The sequence below is a fragment of the Haemorhous mexicanus genome, chromosome 1 (genome assembly GCF_027477595.1).
Source record: "Haemorhous mexicanus isolate bHaeMex1 chromosome 1, bHaeMex1.pri, whole genome shotgun sequence".
NCBI lineage: Eukaryota > Metazoa > Chordata > Aves > Passeriformes > Fringillidae > Haemorhous > Haemorhous mexicanus.
In genome coordinates, this window is record NC_082341.1 from 74,102,328 (window position 1) to 74,120,178 (window position 17,851).

Below are 17,851 nucleotides of genomic sequence, written 5' to 3' on the forward strand. Positions count from 1 at the left end.
TTGCCCCTCCTGAGGTGCAGAGCCGCATCTCCTTACCGGCACGCAGGGACGACGCGGCCGAGCCTCGCCCGGGTCGGCGGCGCGGCAGCGCAGCTCTCCGGCCCCTTCTCCCGCCGCTCAGCTTCCCCGCCTCGCACTAGGGCTCCCGCTCGGCCAGCAGCACTTTTTAACTCCGGCATGCAGGCAGCCCGAGCCGAGGGGGCTCTCTATCTGATTGGTTTCCATTCACTGCTCCTGATTAATGAAAAAAAAAAAAAAAAAAAAAAAAAAAAAGAGGAGGGGGAGGGAAGAAAAAGGAAAAAAAAAAAAGCCAAACTCCTCCCTCTCGGCTTGGCTCCCTGGCAGGCGCGCACACACACCCGCACATACGCGCACCCGCACCCCTGGCGCCGGCGCTGCGGCTGCCGGGGCCGCCGGAGCTGCCGCACTGGGGCCGGGGGGGAGCGGAGCGGGCGCGGAGCCGATTCCTCCGGGCGGGCAGGGATTTGCAACTGAATGCGGTGGGAGGGCAGAGGGGGAGGGTTGTGCCAGTGAGCCCCCCTTCCCCCCCGAGAGCAGCTCCGTGCTTGAGGTGGAGAGCAGCCAGCTTCTTCCCAATCGTTTGGTAGCGATAGCTAAAGCGGAATAAAATCGGGGGAGGGGGGGATAAAGAGGAGGCAGAGGCACGCTCCTCTGTTGTGAACTGTGTGTTTGTGCTGTGCGGCTTCACATCCTCCGAGCTGGTCTTAAGTCCTTCTCTCGACATCTGAGATGCCCCGCTGGTCTTTTCCCACAGTTCCCAGGAAGTTCCTGGACTTGATGAATCAAGATATTTCGGTGAATTATTGATGGAGATGACACTTCGTGGTCGCATGTGGCGGTTTCTATGAGAATGGAAAGCAGCGGAGGGGGATTTTCCAGGTGCCTGCCTTTGCTTGGTCCCTCTCTTCCCAGAGGGTTCCCCACTCAGGAGGTTATGACTAATCTTAATGCAGAACAAACTGAAATCTCAGCTTTTGCTTGCGGGACTCATGGAGCCCTCTGCACACATGCATTTTGTACAGTCTCTCCCCCCCACCACCCCCAACAACCTAAATACAGCCTGAAATAAGGCTTTGCGTTTTCATAATCTATATTTTAAATTACAAGATGGAAATTGATAGCCAGTTTATTATTTACCTGACAAGAGTCCACTCCAATTCAGCTGCACCGTGTCCCCTTAAGATTCATAGGAAATGTAACAAGAAGTGAAGCTCTCTGTCATTTGCCTCTCGCATCTCCACCGTCTTAGGTTTGACCTTTATGATTTTTTTTTCCCTGCTAGTAAATCTAAAGTCATCTTGTTTTTCTTTCTTTTTCTCTTCCTTTTTTCTTCCCTTGCTCCTATCCACCTTTCACAATTTCTACATGCTGTATGTTTTAAGAATGGGTCTGTGCTGGCTCTAAGCCATCTTTGTGTCCTGTTTCTGGACTATTTCAAGGCTTTTAGTTTAATTTAAATACCCTGAGCACCAGAAATTAAGGTAGCAGTCTTGCTGCTTGTGCTCAGTGCTGCAGCACCATGTTCACAGCACAGCTGAAACTGGTGCTGGGCTTGTTGTAAAATGTGGAATATGTAAAATTTTCTTAAGGAAGGAAGTTCTTTAATGTTTGATCTTTGTGTACTCTCAAGACTAGTCAACAAGAAGAGAGATTTAATCCATGAAGCACAGCTAGCAATCATGCTCTAAGTGATGTCCAGGTGTTAGAAAAACAAATTACTTGTTGGTAGAATTGCCTTGTTAAGGGTTAGGGACTGACGTGCTTCAGTGATCTTGGACCTCGGGGAAGGTTACCAGAGCTTGGGAAGAGGGATGTTCCATTAGTGGACACGAAGAATGCAGAATTTGCGGGCCACAAGGACACCTGGCAGAACTCCCAAGGTAAGGAAGACACTAATAAAGATAACTCAGCAATTGTGCTGAAATCAGCTCCAACTGGGTAAAAGGTAATTCTGGCAGGGAAAGATCATGACCGCCGACTCACGGACCATCGACCCAAGAAACCCAACAACTCAAGAGAAAGATTGAGCATAAAGATTAATTAGCGTGAGAAGCAAGAGAATCATTAACCAATAGAAGACAGGATAGTAGCTAATAGAGAACTATGTAACTTGTCACCAATGCACACTAACTCCTTTGTTTGCTGAAATGTATAAACAGTAGAAATTTGATAGCTGGTGTGCTTGATTTGTGGAATACCACCAAGCACCCAGGCTTGTGCAACTGTGAAATAAATAATCAATGTCTCTCTTGAGTGCGTAATTATTGGCTTGTTACACACCAGGTAACAAGTCTGATTTTTGTGGACAGCAGGCTCCTTAAGAAAGCCTTCAAGCTATTTCCCACAGCCACTCTGTTGGCAGAATTAATTCTTTTAAGGACTCTGTATCATACTACAAAAGACAAAGCAGTGTAAAGAAGCTGCATTCTGCTTTGCATATATTTGTTAACTCAAGCAAATCACCCTGAAAACCAGCTTAGGTACCACTGCCATTATCTGGCCATTTTAGTCTTTCCACAGCTGAGTTTTTCCAGCCTGGAGATCATTCTGGTTGCTCTTCTTTGAACTTCCCCTGGTTCCCTCATTATTTTCTTTTTTTTTTTCAGCAATGACAGGTCAGGAACTCAGTGAATATTTGCAGAGCATTCCCGTGGGACCTTTCTGGACACAGTCTATCTCTCTTTATGACAGACCACATTTGCAGGCTTTCTTGTTCCCTGCCATATTGCATTGTCGATTCACTGCCCACTCTAACCCTGAGGTCTCCTTGGGCATTATTCATTCCTAGATGCATCATATTCTGATTAGCCTTAGTAAGGCTGGTTTTATTATTTTATTTTAATTTAATTTAATTTTTATTTTCTCAGACAGAATGGAATTAATAATATCCAAGAAGGACTTCTGTATTTTTGTTAAAAAGGAGAAGTTAGTGCAGGAGCTGTTGTGTTCTCCATAACATGTGCATAAAATATTTATCTTCTAATCAATTATATAAATTTGTGGTTCACAATTTGAAGTCCATAACTGTGTGAAGAAAACTTCTTTCATATTTGAGAGGTATTTTCAGAATGATGCTTTTCTTCCTCAGCCCTCTTCTATTGACAGCTATAATGATAACAGAATTAGCAGATTAGATCACATCATTAGCCAGTGCAGAGTCCTGTATACCTGATACATTAGCTGAGTGAAAGGCTTAGCTAGGATTGTGAAAATTGATCAAGATTGGCTGAAAACAACTTCCCTGCCATGAGGTGGAGAATATAGAAAGGTTCAAAGAAGAACTGAATGTTATGAATCTAAGAGTCCAAGACTGGAAAGAAGACAAACATTGTTTGCAGCTCTTGAACCAATCTTGTATTTGGAAATCAGAATGAGTACTCAAGGTAAAACATACTACCTCAGCACCTGTCTTGTCTGTGGCTGTTCTCTTAAGCAAGCATTCCTGCCCGTAGACTGACAAGAATTAGCCAGAACGAAGATCCCAAGGGGCAACTTCTGCCTCTGCAGTCTCTGTGGAATGCCCAAACCCATCCGACTAGGACCAAAATATCCATGAGTCTCAGTCATCAGCACAAAAATGAGATGCAGTGTGAGCTAGGAATATATGGCGATATTCTCTGAGCTGTTTAGGTCAAATTCTATTTCCAAACAATAAAAGATGTCTATGTGGGATTTAAAGACTAAACAGCCACTTATGGTTCACTACAAGCTGTAGTATGTACAAAACAATCTGAATGTCTCACTTTGTAACTCCACACTTCAGAGTTTGCCCAGCCTCTTCCAAAAATAAAGAGGGACCTTACTCTGAATTTATAAAGGGGAAACTTCAGTCTAAGAAAATGTTTCTTTCCCCTTTTCTGTTTTATTTTTTTTTCCCTAAGGGTGGGGAGCTTTGCTTTCTCAAGCTTGAATGACACATCTTTCAAGTCTTTAAGCCCAGTCCTGTAGATCTATATATGCAGTGATCAACGATTAGCCAGGCAATTGTAAGGGTTGAGATAACATCACATTTTAACATTCTTCGAGCAAGATGTGCTTCTCACAGTCCTGAAACAGCCCTGGTGTCTTCCTAGTCCTAGTCTGTGGCAAATACCTAAGAAACAGGATAGCACAAACCACTTTCCCATTTTCTGTCAATTCATCCTGGTCTGCTTGGCCACTGGAAGAATAATGGTTTGCCCAATGGATCCCAGTGATTGCATGCAGCCTTGTGTAGCATATTTGTTCTCAATTTCTGAATAGTTTTGTTCTTTGTCAATGTCCTTCTTCCAGTGAGGCCCCCAAAATTGTAGGAGGAGATTATTCCAATGAATCTGAATGCCTTGTTCTAATCTGAGTTTGTTACATGTTTTAGCCCCTTCTAGAAGTGATGAAGAGAAGCAGCAGATGGTTTGATTGGTTCCTTCATAAGCCACATGAGGAAGGAACTACTCCATTTCTGCCTACTCCATAGATATTTTAGGGTGAAAAAGATTCCCACTGCGAGATACAAAAGAACAAAGAAGCAAAATGTGAATCAGAGCTTGCTGATTTTGTGGAAACATTATGAAATCTGCCTGGTTTTTCTTAGCTTGCTGTCTGAACCTCTCAGCTGCTTCCCAAGTAGGGAACCTGATACTGCAAATTTTTGCAGTTTTATGGTTTCTTGAGTGTCTGTCTTTGCCATTTCAGTGGTGTAAGTCAGGGAATGATAGAAAATAGTAATAACATTTTTGGTTTATCCTTGAAGTAGTTGTATTTATTCATTAATTGAGCAGTTCCTCTGAGCAAACTGGAACTTTGGTCTTTCTGTCCAGGTTGAAGATGAAAACCTACTTGCAAAACTATTCTGGAAATTTGATTTTCCAGTCAACTACCATGGTAGCTATTCCTGTGCTTCTCTGGGTACTGTTTCAAAGAAACACAGATTTTCTTTAAGGAATAGCTTTACTTCTGAATTGAATAAACCTGACCATCATGGTCGGTCACCAGTTTTTTCTTCAGTGTTTAGTCCATGCCTTTTTTGCCTAGGAATGGCAAAAACAATTTCATTTTGGATTAAACTCATACTGAAACAGATATTTTCAAAACTGTCATATACCTCTGAATTTCTTAGCTCTTCTAATTCCAGTGGTATTAAAATATCACAAGAACAGCTGTTGTTATGTTGCTTGTGGAATCAGTAATTGCAGTATTGTGTTGTGAAAGTAACAAGCTGAAGGGTGGCAGGTAAGTTTCACACACAGGTAGTATAAATAGGTTCAGCTGAACCAAATCTTTGTGTTTCAGGGTTCACCCCTCACTCATGGCAAGCAACCAAGAAACTCTGCTGTTGAAAGTAATGCAACAGCATCCTTCACCTTTTGCATTCCCAATATGTCGGATTGATCATTCCTGACAGAAGCATAAAAATGTCAGTGTAACAAATAAGATGGGTAAATAGCAGCTATTGCCTGGGGAGTTTCATTGCCTCAACAGGTACATGAAGTTATAATTGCACTAATCAGCATTCCTACAAGCAGCCAGCACTTCAACTTGCCATAGAAAAGGCCTGAAAGGACAGAGACTTCTTCCATGCAAAACACCATGGAGATCAACTAAACCTCAACCAGTATGGTCTTTAAAAATGAAAGCTTACATCATTAGGATAAATGAGGAGCCAGCACACATCTATATGCAAGGGATGGCAGCAAATGAAAAATCAGATTCTATCCCTCTAGCTGAATAATCATTATACAATAAACCAGTTCATGACCGAATTTCACTGTACGTCATCCAGCTGCAGACAGAATCTTGATAGCTTCCCTGAAACTGATACAAAAGGTTATCAGTAATAATCTGATGCTGCTGTTGTAGGAGTTGTTAGTCATGGGCACTAGAGATACTGCCCTTTTTCACATGCTGTGTTATTATAGCAAAATTAGAAGGTAACGCATTTTTCTACATCAGTCAAAGTTTTGGATGTTTTGGGAATATTTTACAAGATGCATATAAACATTTTCCAATAAATACTTAATTCTCTGTAAAAAAAATCCTTTAATTTTTTGTGCAACTTGCAGAACTCTTCTACATGATTGCATTTGTTGTCACAAAGCTGCACTTTGGCCATGGAACCTATTATTTATTTGTGTGAATCTAACATTCTTACCAGTCCCCTGTCTGTTTGTATCTATCATTCTCTCTTCTCTAAGGGCTCAGAGTTTCTGTGTAATTTACCATGGTTTAACCAGTTACTTCTCACTGCCTGGGCCACAGTGACTGTCTGTGTGCGCTGTCAGATGGTAGAAAACACCATGTAATTTGATTTTGTCAATCCCTTTTCACTGTGGACTGTGCTAAAAAGAATTATCTTCCATGTGTTCCTGGCTAAGAGTACCTCTATGAGCAGGTACTATGCCTCAGCAGATGTAGGCTACTCACTGTGCAGTAATAACTTGCTTGTGAGTCTGACATGAACATACTTTTTATTTTAATAACCTCTGGAGAAAAAACTGTCTTTTCTCCCTCAGCTTGCACAGTGCCTAGTACAATGGGAGAAAAAGCACTAAAAAAGTCATGCAAATAATTAATGCATCAAAATCACAGTGTATTTTCCAGTAGTGCACACAAGTACACATCCATTTGCAGATTTCCTGGCCCAAAGGATTTGTCACCTACATAGAGATGAAAGACAAATGCTAAAAAGGAAAATGAAGAGATGAAGTGAGTTCAGATTCATGGTATGGGTCAGTTTAGATCTGGGGATAAAATTCAAACCTGGCTCTGCTCTAGCTCAAACCAGTATTTTATCCTCTTATTCAGAGTGCCTGTCATGGCTGGTCTCTACCAAAGGTTTCAACCCAGGTGTATCTTTCTCATTTCTCAGATAAGTATTGCTGAGAACCACAGGTCACTCTTTTCCGTCAGGCTGATCAGTTCCTCCTTCTCAGGATTAGGATTTAGCCCAAATCTTCATCTTTCCTGATAACAGTGTTGACATACACTTTTCTGTTTGTTAGACTAGGTCATTTACACAATAAATAGTAGATAATTTTTGAGTAGTTTTCTAAAAAGTGGTGCTTTGCTTTCCCCCATCTACTTCACTTTTTGATTCATATAGTCCCAAGCATGTTCCTTGCGTGGCTGCAGTGACCTCTGGGGTTTTGCCAGCACTGAATTCTGCGACACACCCACACCCACCCAGCCACTCAAGCACCCACAAACCTCCCTTACACTGAGGCTGCAAATGCACATTGTATTTTTCCTGACAAAGCAGTTTAAGTAATTTCCCCTTCCTCTACCTGTGGGCTCATCATTCCTGCCTCTGTCCCTGCTCACTTCTCTCCAGTTTTGTCATCCAAACCATCTGTGGGATGTGCTGTAACCTGGGCACAGAAATCAATATGGTTACAAATGATTCTTGAGATTTTAGTTTTTTAATTTGGACCATTTGGGTCACCTGTTGAAGTGGTAAATTTGAGTGGATTGTGAACTACTGCACCTTTGTGTATTTGCAGGAGAGTGGTGGTTGGGGGAAATTTCTTAGATGACTGTGTCACTGGAAAAAATGTAGTGTCATATCACACATTAAGAGGTAAATTCCCTTTTCAGGAGAAGTTGTGTAGCAGCATAGTAATAAAAATGATGAAAAATCCCCAGGACATTTGTGAACGATTGTTTTCTAGCTATATACAGAATTTGAAGTGACCTAGAGTTTTGTATTAGCATTTACTTGAGCTAATCAGTGGATCTGCTGCTGCCTTTCTACTTGACAGCTGATATTGTCATCCCAGAAGAAACAAACACCCTTTGCACCACATCTTTGTGGGTTCTTTCAATGCTATTTGCTTTATCTAAGAACATAATTTGCTGTTCCTGATGTGTGGCTGAAGGCAGGGGCCTAGCAAATTTTTCTTATGACATTTCACATGGGCTATTTTATTCTTGCCCTACAATAGGTCTTTTTTCTCCCCCTCCTTCTTTTTGGAATTCCTCTTATCTGGTTTGTCACAAAAGCCTTCATCTGGAGAGTAGAAATTGCAGCTCCTTCTGCCTTTCTTTGAAGCCACCAGGCCAACTTTGTAAATCCAGTTTATGAAGTCCAGTGACCAGGACATTTTAGTAACTTTTTTTGTCCCTATCTCTTGTGACTGTAACACTTGTTACTGTAGGAGACTGACACTAATCTCAGTCTGCATTTTTAGAAGGCAGGGGTGTTTCGAATTTAAATGGATGTCTGAATGTCAAATGAAAGTGTGATTGTGGCTGGAAGTGCACAAATGTCCATGCAGTGTCTATAAATACATATATTTTTCTTAGAAGCCTGCAAAATTTAAAAGATTTCCACCTCATCTGCTTCCATGCTGGTAACTTCTAACCCCTCATCCTAATCCTCCTGGATTACTTGCATGGTTGCCCAGTCATCCTGTGTCCTGCATCCTCAAGCCCTGACACTTTCAAGGAGCTTGAAGAAAACAGGAGCCAAACTCTTTGCAGAATTTTTTATGACTCCCTTCAAATGGAGTTGCACAACTACCTTGTGTGTGACATTAGAAGTAAAGTCCCTAAGGATGAGGCAGCTCACTAATGGTTGCTATGAAATGCAAAGGAAATATTGAAACTGCATAATGCAGCTGGCTACTCAGCCTGGTGTTAATATAATTTTGAGCAATTTTTCCTTGAATGAAGAGAAGTATTCTTGCCTCTGTTAAGGATTTCCAGTCAGAAAGAGATGCAGGAGGAGCCTTTTATTTTGCATTTAATGAGAATAGTCCCCACTAGGAAAGAACATATTGTCAGGACCTTTTTTATTTACATTCTCAATTAGTAGCAAACTGTGATAGTAATTCACAAGAGAATTAACACACTGCCTTCTGCATTTCACTGTCTCCTTTTCCTGCAGCTATTTCAGGAACTGCAATGCTGTGGGATGCACCTAGATCCCATTAATAGGTACTATATTGAAAAGGAAAAAGCTAAACATCCTCTACTAGATCCTCCTTCTAACCTTTTATTCTGCTGGCCTTCTATTAAGGCAGGAAGTATTTTAGCAGGAATTAGAGTGATGCTGGTGGACTCTTGTAGGAAAAGACCATCTTGTAGCTGAATGAAAATAAGTGTACTAGCAAGGACCCACAATAATGTGGGGGAAGACAGTAGCTGCTTTGGGATTCTTGTTGGAAATCCTAGTTTATTGACCTAGGTTGCAGCTCTGCAAGTTAATAGAAACAGACTAAACTTAGGGCACCAGAGTAGTCCACCCAGGTCTGGAGTGTTCACCTTGCATCTTTGTTGAGTCAGGGCTCAAGGTACCATAGGGATTAGCACTACAGTAAAGCTGCACTGCAGACTATGAAGAGTTAAAAATCCTGTTTACATGTTCTCCTTGAATTGGGCGAGGAAATATTTCCTGAACCCACAGGCTTTGTTTCACACTTGAAATACTGTATAGCCTATTTGAATATTTTTGTAGTGTTTAACATTAGCATCTTTCACACAGTTTACATTACGCTGACTTATGGAAGTCCCACTGTGGAGGATTGGGAAAATCTAAAGTTCTGTATTAGTAAACCCATGACAGAAAGAAGAGGCAATTATCTCTTGTTCTAAAAGCTCCAAAGTGTAATTCTTGCAGTTAATTCCTAAAAGGTTCAGAGAATCTAGGGTGAATTTGGTTTGTGGTAGATATTTACATTCTCTTTGGATCAGCTATATGTAATATATAAGAACACTGATTTCAATAACAGTCTTCTATTTAAACTTGCAAATCAAAGAGACCCTCTGGGGCATCTGACATAAATTAGTGAACTGTTGTTCGAGGTCCAGCTGAGTATCTGATGCTATGGATAAAAATAGGTTTCTTGGCACATCCTTAAAAAAAAAAAGTTTATAAGGCTTTTTATTACTAGAATTAATTTCCCCTTCTCTTTTCTCCCATATGATTAGTTATATATTAGCTAACCACCACAGCAAGGAAAATGCCCAACAACTATCTGGAGACATAAAATCAGCCTAATGTAACAGACACCCAGTAGGAACATAACTCATAGGAGCTGTTGGGACGGGGCCTTCGGAAAGAGCCATAATTTATAATTGGCCACTGTTCATCTGACAAAAAAGAGAGAAACTGTGAGTACAAAAGGGACTTCAAAATGTGAACCTGTCAAAGCCTGTGCATTGTATTTGCTCTGGATGGTGCATTAACATCTCTAGCAAAGCTTATGCTATTTTGAATGATGGAGGTCCTACTGTGTAGGGCTGGGGAAAAAGAAATAAAGTTCTGTATTAGTAAGCATGTGACTGGAAAAAAGGCAATTATCTCTTTCTTTTAGACCTACAAAGTACAGTGGTGGTAGCTTCTGACAAGAGTAAACTAGATGTGCACAGCTTAAAGGCAAAGTGAGGACATGCTGATGAAAAGTTCAGCACTTTCCTCATTCCCCCCTCCTTTCTTTACCCACCCTTGTGATCTCTTTACTACAGCTGGAGAGAAAATCTGGGGCACTTGTTTCTTTCATTTCTTCCAGATTGTTATTTTATCCTCATTTTTGGTAGAGTGGTAATGATATCCAGTGGCTGCTTAGATGAATCACTGATAGATATTCCTTAGGGATATTCCAGAAAAATGCATCCCAGCCAGGACTTATTTCCTAAGTCACAGCATGAATTTGAAGCCTATACAGTCTGCCAACAGTAATCAGCTCCTGTCACTGGTCAGGTTTCCATTATTTTTTCCTTGGCTTTCTTCTTCAACCCTTCTATTTTATCCACCCTCACCAGCAATTAAAGGCTGCAATAAATCTCTAATGCACATAAGGAGGCAAGAACACACACAGAATCCTTTCTTACCCATACATTTCATCTACAGAATATTATGGTTCTTTCTGTCCTTTTTGAACTTACTAGCTTATGCCGGTTTGGTTTGGGATTTACAAGGTACTTCCATTTCTTTTCTTGGGTAGTTTGCAAGAAAAAACCTGTCTCTGAAATCTGCAAGGAGTAGGGGCATAACCAACAGGAAAAAAAAATCTGAAATATTGTAGTGAAAAGACAGGTGACCTTTATTCAGGGATCCAAAATATTGAAATGAAAAGTGACACATAAAAATGCTCCATATCTGTTAAGGAGGTGAATACTGCTTCTGAAAGTGCAAAGTAATCTCACCAAAGTGTAGTTTGTGTCACAGGATGACCAAAGAGCTTTGGAGAGGGTCCCTGTTACTTCTGAACCAGTCATCAGAACTTAAGCTGTGCTTGTTACCAGGATTGGTTTGGACCTAGGAACTGATTGTGGCAGAAGCTGCCCTAGACACATTGCAACATCTCCCTGCAAAGTCTCTGAGCTGCGGCATTACCTTTTATGGAAGAGTTCCCCCTCCAGTACAGCTTTTGGAATGGCACATCGGCTCTCCCTCCTCAAGAAGGCCTTTCCAGTTGGCCTTCGCCAACTGTGTCAGCTGCCAGGTAGAAAGCAATCCATCACTGCTTTCACTCTCTTACTCAGTGGGCAAATTTTTAAAGGAAAACGCTGTTAGAGCTGGATGAAAATAATTTCCCAAGCTTGCAGGGCGATGTATCTATTGCCATAGCAGCACTGAGAGCTCCTGTGGCCGAGCTGATGTGATATCAGGTGAAAGCTGCTGGGCTTCCTTGCGTGGGCCCATCCTGCTGGCACAGAGCTGGAGCAAGCCAGGCGTGAGGCACAGGGTGGGAGTGAGGCTGCCTTCACGCCAGCCTTGCCCAGCCTGTAATTCCGCACTCCCAAGCAGCGGATCTGTGGGCTAGGTTGCCGCAAAACAGACATCTGGCCTGGATCAAGAACCGGCTCACAGTTGCTTTTTCTTTGGTTGTTGAACAGAGCATAGATTCACAGTAATGAATGATGATGTGTTGGTGCAGTGGCTGCATGCTGGCTATAGGGCAACCGACAACTGCTGATACAGCCAACTGGTAAAAATTCACCTGTCACCACTGGCAGAGTGAATTAATACATTACATCCACGATCTATGATGAACTCTGAAGCCAAATGTACAATGTTGCCAAAGCACAGCCTTGTTCTTTGTGGGATTTTTGGTAAGAGGCATCCAGCTCCTAGGGCTGCAGAGGCTCAGGAGGATGTAATTACTTGTTAAGTTTGGGAAGGATGCTTGGGAAATGCTTGAAGACTGCATTGCAGTTCACCATACCAACTCCTCCAGCTCTGCTGACGCAGCTCGATGAGAGCTGAACCAGTGAGCTAGGTCACTGAAGTTATTTTGCTGTAACTTCTCAGGGTAACTTTTAACCCCAAGCATTTGAGTGATCTGGTTTACAGAGCAGTCAGATAAACAGTTGCTGTGGCTCATCAGGAAAAGCAAGGCTGCAGCGTGAAGTGAGAGGCAGAGCGGGTAACTGTGCTGACCCAACCACTCTGAGCTCTCTGGCAATCCCTCCGTGTCAGAGTTGAAGAATATGGTGTATATTTTGCAGCACTGCTCCCAGAGGTATCATAGGAACAGCCACTTCTCACTGTACAGTCTTCATCTTGAAATAGAGCAGGCTAAAAGATGTTTGTTTACACTAAAACAAAAGCTCTAGATGGAGCAAATTAGCCCTGTGGTATTTAATTTGTGATTCAGGCTCATCTATGACTCTTCCAGTTTCTCTTCAATTAAAAGAGCATGTAACTGCACGTAAACATTTAGCCTAGTCAGATTTAGACAACATTAAGACTTGGATGCCAAACTGCTTGTACTTTTCTGTGGCATTTGGGTGGTAAACTCTTATTTCTTCCTTTAAAATAATGACAGGATTCCAGGCAGTATTTTTCCCCTTTTATTTTGTGAATGGTTCTTTTATTAGAGGGATCAGGTAAATATATGATTCTCCCACTAGGACTGCAATAACAACTCCATAAAATATTGGCACTTCTGTAACAAAAAAAGCCACACACATAAAATTTTTACCAAATCCTAGCCAACTAGTACATTTGCAGGGTGCCCTGTTATGATCAAAACCTGCTGTTATCATCTCTGTAGGAGCATCCCAATGAGGTCACATTACATTACCCCCTGCTGGGGATTTTCTCTCTCATGTCTCCTGCTTGGGGCTAAAAAGATTGTAAAATGGGTCTTCAGTGTCCCACTGAATTAGCCAGAATCCCAGATTAGAAAACAGCAATTTCTACTTATTTTAATCAACTTTGTACCAGTATTGTTCATCATCCTTTCAACAAAAGAATTGTTTATCCCATTTTTTTCATTAGATCTCAAATTAATATCTTCCAGGGGAATCACAGAAAATAATTGGAATAATAAATGTACTCATATTTGCTGATGTGGTTTAGCATACTGCGATCCAGATACAGTGCATATGAATAGTACTTAATAAAAATTTGCCTGATGGAACATAGGCTAAAAGAATACCTCTTTTTTTCTTTAGATCTGACTGTAGTTAGTGAATTTCTCATGTTAGACTTCCCTCTGCCTTTCTAGGCCTTTGTACTGCTGATGAGCAGAAGGCAGAGGAGGTAAGGTCACTCTTCCTTTCCTGTTTCCCTGTCATCATCATCAACTGATGTAGTTGCAACAGAAATGATACTGTTCTTGTTTGTTCTCTCCTCTGAGACCACAGAGAAACTCTTCTGAATGTTAACAAAAGGCTCGAAGTATCTGTCTGGTATGTAGAGAAAGGCCTCTCTCATCCTGTTTCCTGCTTCTTAATATTGAAAGTAGCTGCAAGAATCATAAGCCCAGCATGGTGGCAGTTGCCTCACACAGTAACTCCATTTATTTTGTCTGCATGAAGCTTTGAAGTTGGATCATCATGGTCCTTTAATCATGAGAAACTCCTTGAGTTTTTAGACTTCCTTTTCAAACACTGACTTATCCAAGAAGTGGGATGAAAGATATGATGTGGAGCAGACAAAAGCTGAAAAACACAAATGTGATGTTTTCTAATTGTTTACTTGGATGACTGTAAAGTTGGGAAGTAGACAAACTTTCTTTATCTTTCATTTTCAGTGTTTTTTCCTCTGTTACTATGTACATGGTAGATACATTGCCACCTATCCATGTATAATCTATTGTCACCAAGGTGTTCTTGGGCTGCAAGGCACTTTTTTGTGTTATTGGCTTTGTAATCACATAAAACAAAAGCTTGTCATGACTACTTTGTAGTGAAGAACAAAATCCTTTTCTGTCTTTCCATATTACCTTACCACATTCTGTTTGCAGAAATATGTGCATTCTCCAGAATGGACTCACTAATAAGGTGCAAATCCACCTCCCTGCTATGTATCCATTAATTCCTACTGATATTATATGGATGTATTTAAATCTAAAAAAAAACCCAAAACCAAAACAATCAAGAAAACATAACCCAAACCCGATCTTGCTTTGTAAATAATCACCCTCCTTTATTTTTATTACAGTTTGAAAGATTATCACTTGCATCAGTTATTACCAATCCCATTTTTGACTCTGCCCCATAATATGCTCATTAGAGTCTACCTGTACAGTGTTTCGCTTTGCTTTTTTTCATCTCCACCTATGAATTAAAAGAAAATTCAAGAGTACCAATGTGTTTTTCTGGTTTTGGTATGAATGAGTGCAAGAGTGACTGATAGGTCAGGGGGTCATGCTGCCAGCCAGAGGGACCTTGACAGGCTGGAGAAACAGGCTGACAGAAATCTCAGAGAGTTCAACAAGGGGAAGTTATAAATCCTGGACCTGGGGAGAAACAACCCCATGCACCAAAGTACGCTGTGTGCCACACAGCTGGCAGGCAGTTTTGCAGAAAGTGACCTGGAGGTTCTGTTGAAGACCAAGTTGAAGTGATCCAGCAACATGCCCTAATAGCTAAGAAGGCCAAGGTTATCCTGGGCTATGTTCAGCAGAGTATTGCCAGCGAATAGAGGGATGTGATCCTTTCCCTTTAGTGCTTGTGAGACCACAACAGGAGTATTGTGGACGTGGCCATGGACAACTGTCTCCAGGTGATCCTGCTTAAGCAGGAGACTTAGACCAGATGACCTTCAGAGGTCCCTTCCAGCCTCAACCATTCTATCATTTGGAAATTCTGTGATTTGGTTATTCTCCTGTTTAACCAGGCATGAGAATTCTGTAATTCTGCAAAGTAACCTATTCCAAAATATTGCCCCTGAAGGACGATCACCTAAGAGAAGTTTCCATCATATGTCAGGACAACTCTGTTTTCACTCCTGCCCTGCCACTGCATTCATATCAAGGGCATTTCAACTCTGTAACAAAGTTTAAACAAATGTCAAGACTTCTCCAGTTCTGTGGGGCCTTACTAGTTCCAGTTCAGGCCATTACCAGTAGTCAAAGTGGATGAACAAAGGGTGAACTTGCGCATTTAGACAGCGATATTTATGGTTGAGAATATGGAGTTTTACATACTCCTGCAGAGGGTGGAGTGGCAGCAAGGTTACCCAGGTCCCTTTCTGCTGACAGTGCGGCTCCACAGTAGGAAAACGAACCAGTAATGCCTCTGTGGCAGGAGTGGAATCTGCCCAAAGAGTGCCGTTCAAAGTACTCCAGCAGATGCCATTATCTTTCTGCTTTTGCCTATTCACAGAAAATGGAGAAATGCTTCCCCTGTTCCCCTGTCCAAGGATCTCTGAGGAGTCAGGCTGTAGGCTGCCAGTTGTATTATACTGTAGATTGAGCTGAACAATACAATCTTTTTTTATATAAAGCTCTATAATTTCCAACCATAAATTTAATTGGAAATTTTAAGGATAAGAGACTACTAAAAATGAAGTGGTTTAAAAGTTATTGACTGAAGTAAAAAAGAATTGTGAGCTAAACAGGGATCTCAATTGCGAAAAAGAAAATTAATCTATCTATTTAATTATTTGCATGGGTAATATCATAATATCTGAACAATTTAGAGGTATTATGAATTTTCTCAGTTCACTGTAACTTCATCAGAAAAAGTTCATGTTGTGCTCTGCAGTGGGATTCACTGAAGGTGTGCAGCACTTCTGCCATGGAACTATTTATTTTGGTAACTGTCCCTTGACTGGTTCAAATATACACATGATTTCCTTTATGTTAGTTTGTCTTAGTTTATGTTGTAATCAAAATTAGGTTTAAAGTCTGCAGAGCATTTTGATTTTAGAGGGAGTCCTTCAGTTAAATACGATCACCCTGAAGTGCTCTATCACTTGCTCAAATGGATTCCCTCCCCTTTTGTAACACTCGAGGTATTTAAAAACAAACTCTTCCATAAACTACAGTAGTATGGAAAAAATCAGAAGAAAAGATAAAAATTGAAGGAAATTTCATAGGTGTGATACAAGTTTACATTCCTCCTCTAATGGGAGAAACTGCTTCCAGATAAGCAAATTCACTGATGGCACAAAGCTGAGAGGAGTGGCTGATACCCCAGAGGGCTGTGCAGCCCCTCAGAGGGACCTTGACAGGTTGGAGAGATGGGCAGAGGGGCTGCACCTTCTGAAATTCAACAAAGGCAGGGTCCTGCCCTTGGAGGAGAAAAACCTCATGGACTAAGCATGGTCTGACCTGCTGGGGAGGTGACTTGCTGCAGAGAGTGACCTGAGGGTCCTGGTGGACAATGAGCTGTCCATGGGCCAGGAGTGTGTCCTTGTGGCTAAGAAGGCCAAAGGTATCCTGGGGTACATAAGAAAGAGCATTGTTGCCAGCAGGTTGAGAGAGGTGATCCCGCCCCTCTGCTCAGCCCTGGTGTGTCCAGTTCTAGCCTCCTCAGCACAAGAGAGACAAGGTGCTCCTGGTGTGGGTCCAGAGGAGGGTGGCAAAGATGATTAAGGGACTGAACCCTCTCTCTTACGAAGGAAGTCCGAGAGAGCTGAGCCTGTTCAGTCTTGAGAAGGCAAGACTGAGAAACAATCTCATCACTGTCTGTCAGTATCTAAGGGTGGGTGTCCAGGCTCTTCTCGGCAGTGCTGTGCAACAGGTGAAGGGTCAGTGGGCAGAAACTGATGTACAGAAAGTTCCACCTGAACACGAGGCAGAACTTCTTTACTGTGCAGATGACTGTGCACTGAACAGATTGCCCAGTAATATTTTGTTGTCTCCTTCATGGGAGATATTGAAGAAACACCTTGACACAATTCTGTGCCGTGTGCTCTAGGATAACCCTGTTTGAGCAGAGAGGTTGGACCAGGTGACCCAGTGTGATCCCTTCCAACTTGACCCATTGTACGATCCTGTGACATTATTCTGAGCAAACTGTGCTACTTCACGTCTGTCAGTTTGCAGTGATTCACAAACTGCTAGACTTTCAGCCAAGGAGTTGTTCCTTTCTGTTTTTGTGCTTTTTCCCTACATTATGTGTTCAAGTACTCCAAAAGAAGGATGTTTTGGGTACCAAAATATTTTGCATTAGAAAGGCGAAATGGTGAAATGTGTGCACACAGTGCTTGGATTCTCAATGCTCCCAGTGATTTCAAATGCAGCAGCAGTTAGCAGTTGAAAGGGAAAGGGAAAAGAACAGGTGGCAGAGATAGAATAATGCAGTGGATAATCTGGCAGTGACACTAGAGGTTAGAGTGCACATTGGTGTGTCTGAAACGCTGCTGCAGGTGTGTGGATTTTGAGTTTTTTCAGATATGTTTAATATAGAGCGTTGCTGCCTGAGGCGAACTGAGTATTCCAGTCCCAGACAGGCAGGATGCATGCTTTTCTGAAGCCTTTCTAGGTTATCCTAGCTCATTGTGTGCAGGTTGGCCCATGTGGGGGTGTGTGCGCTGCAGTCATGCATCTCAGTATTGCCAAACTCTGGGATTAGACATAATGGACGAGAGAGAGAGAGAATGAAAGCATGTGGGTTTATATTCAGACTTTATTCAGGACTTCTAGTCTACTGGTTCTGCTGCACTGACTACATC

At 41.8% G+C, this 17,851-nt stretch overlaps 1 protein-coding gene across 1 annotated transcript in view; it reads right to left on the minus strand.

Moving 5' to 3' along the window:
• Positions 1-223, minus strand: part of CDH6 (cadherin 6) — a 102,708-nt gene extending 102,485 nt beyond the window's left edge. Inside the window, exon 1 of the mRNA XM_059854346.1 lies at positions 37-223. The gene's annotated coding sequence lies outside the window, so the exon portion shown is untranslated. The remainder of the gene's footprint in view (positions 1-36) is intronic.
• Between the last annotated feature and the right edge of the window lie 17,628 nt (positions 224-17,851).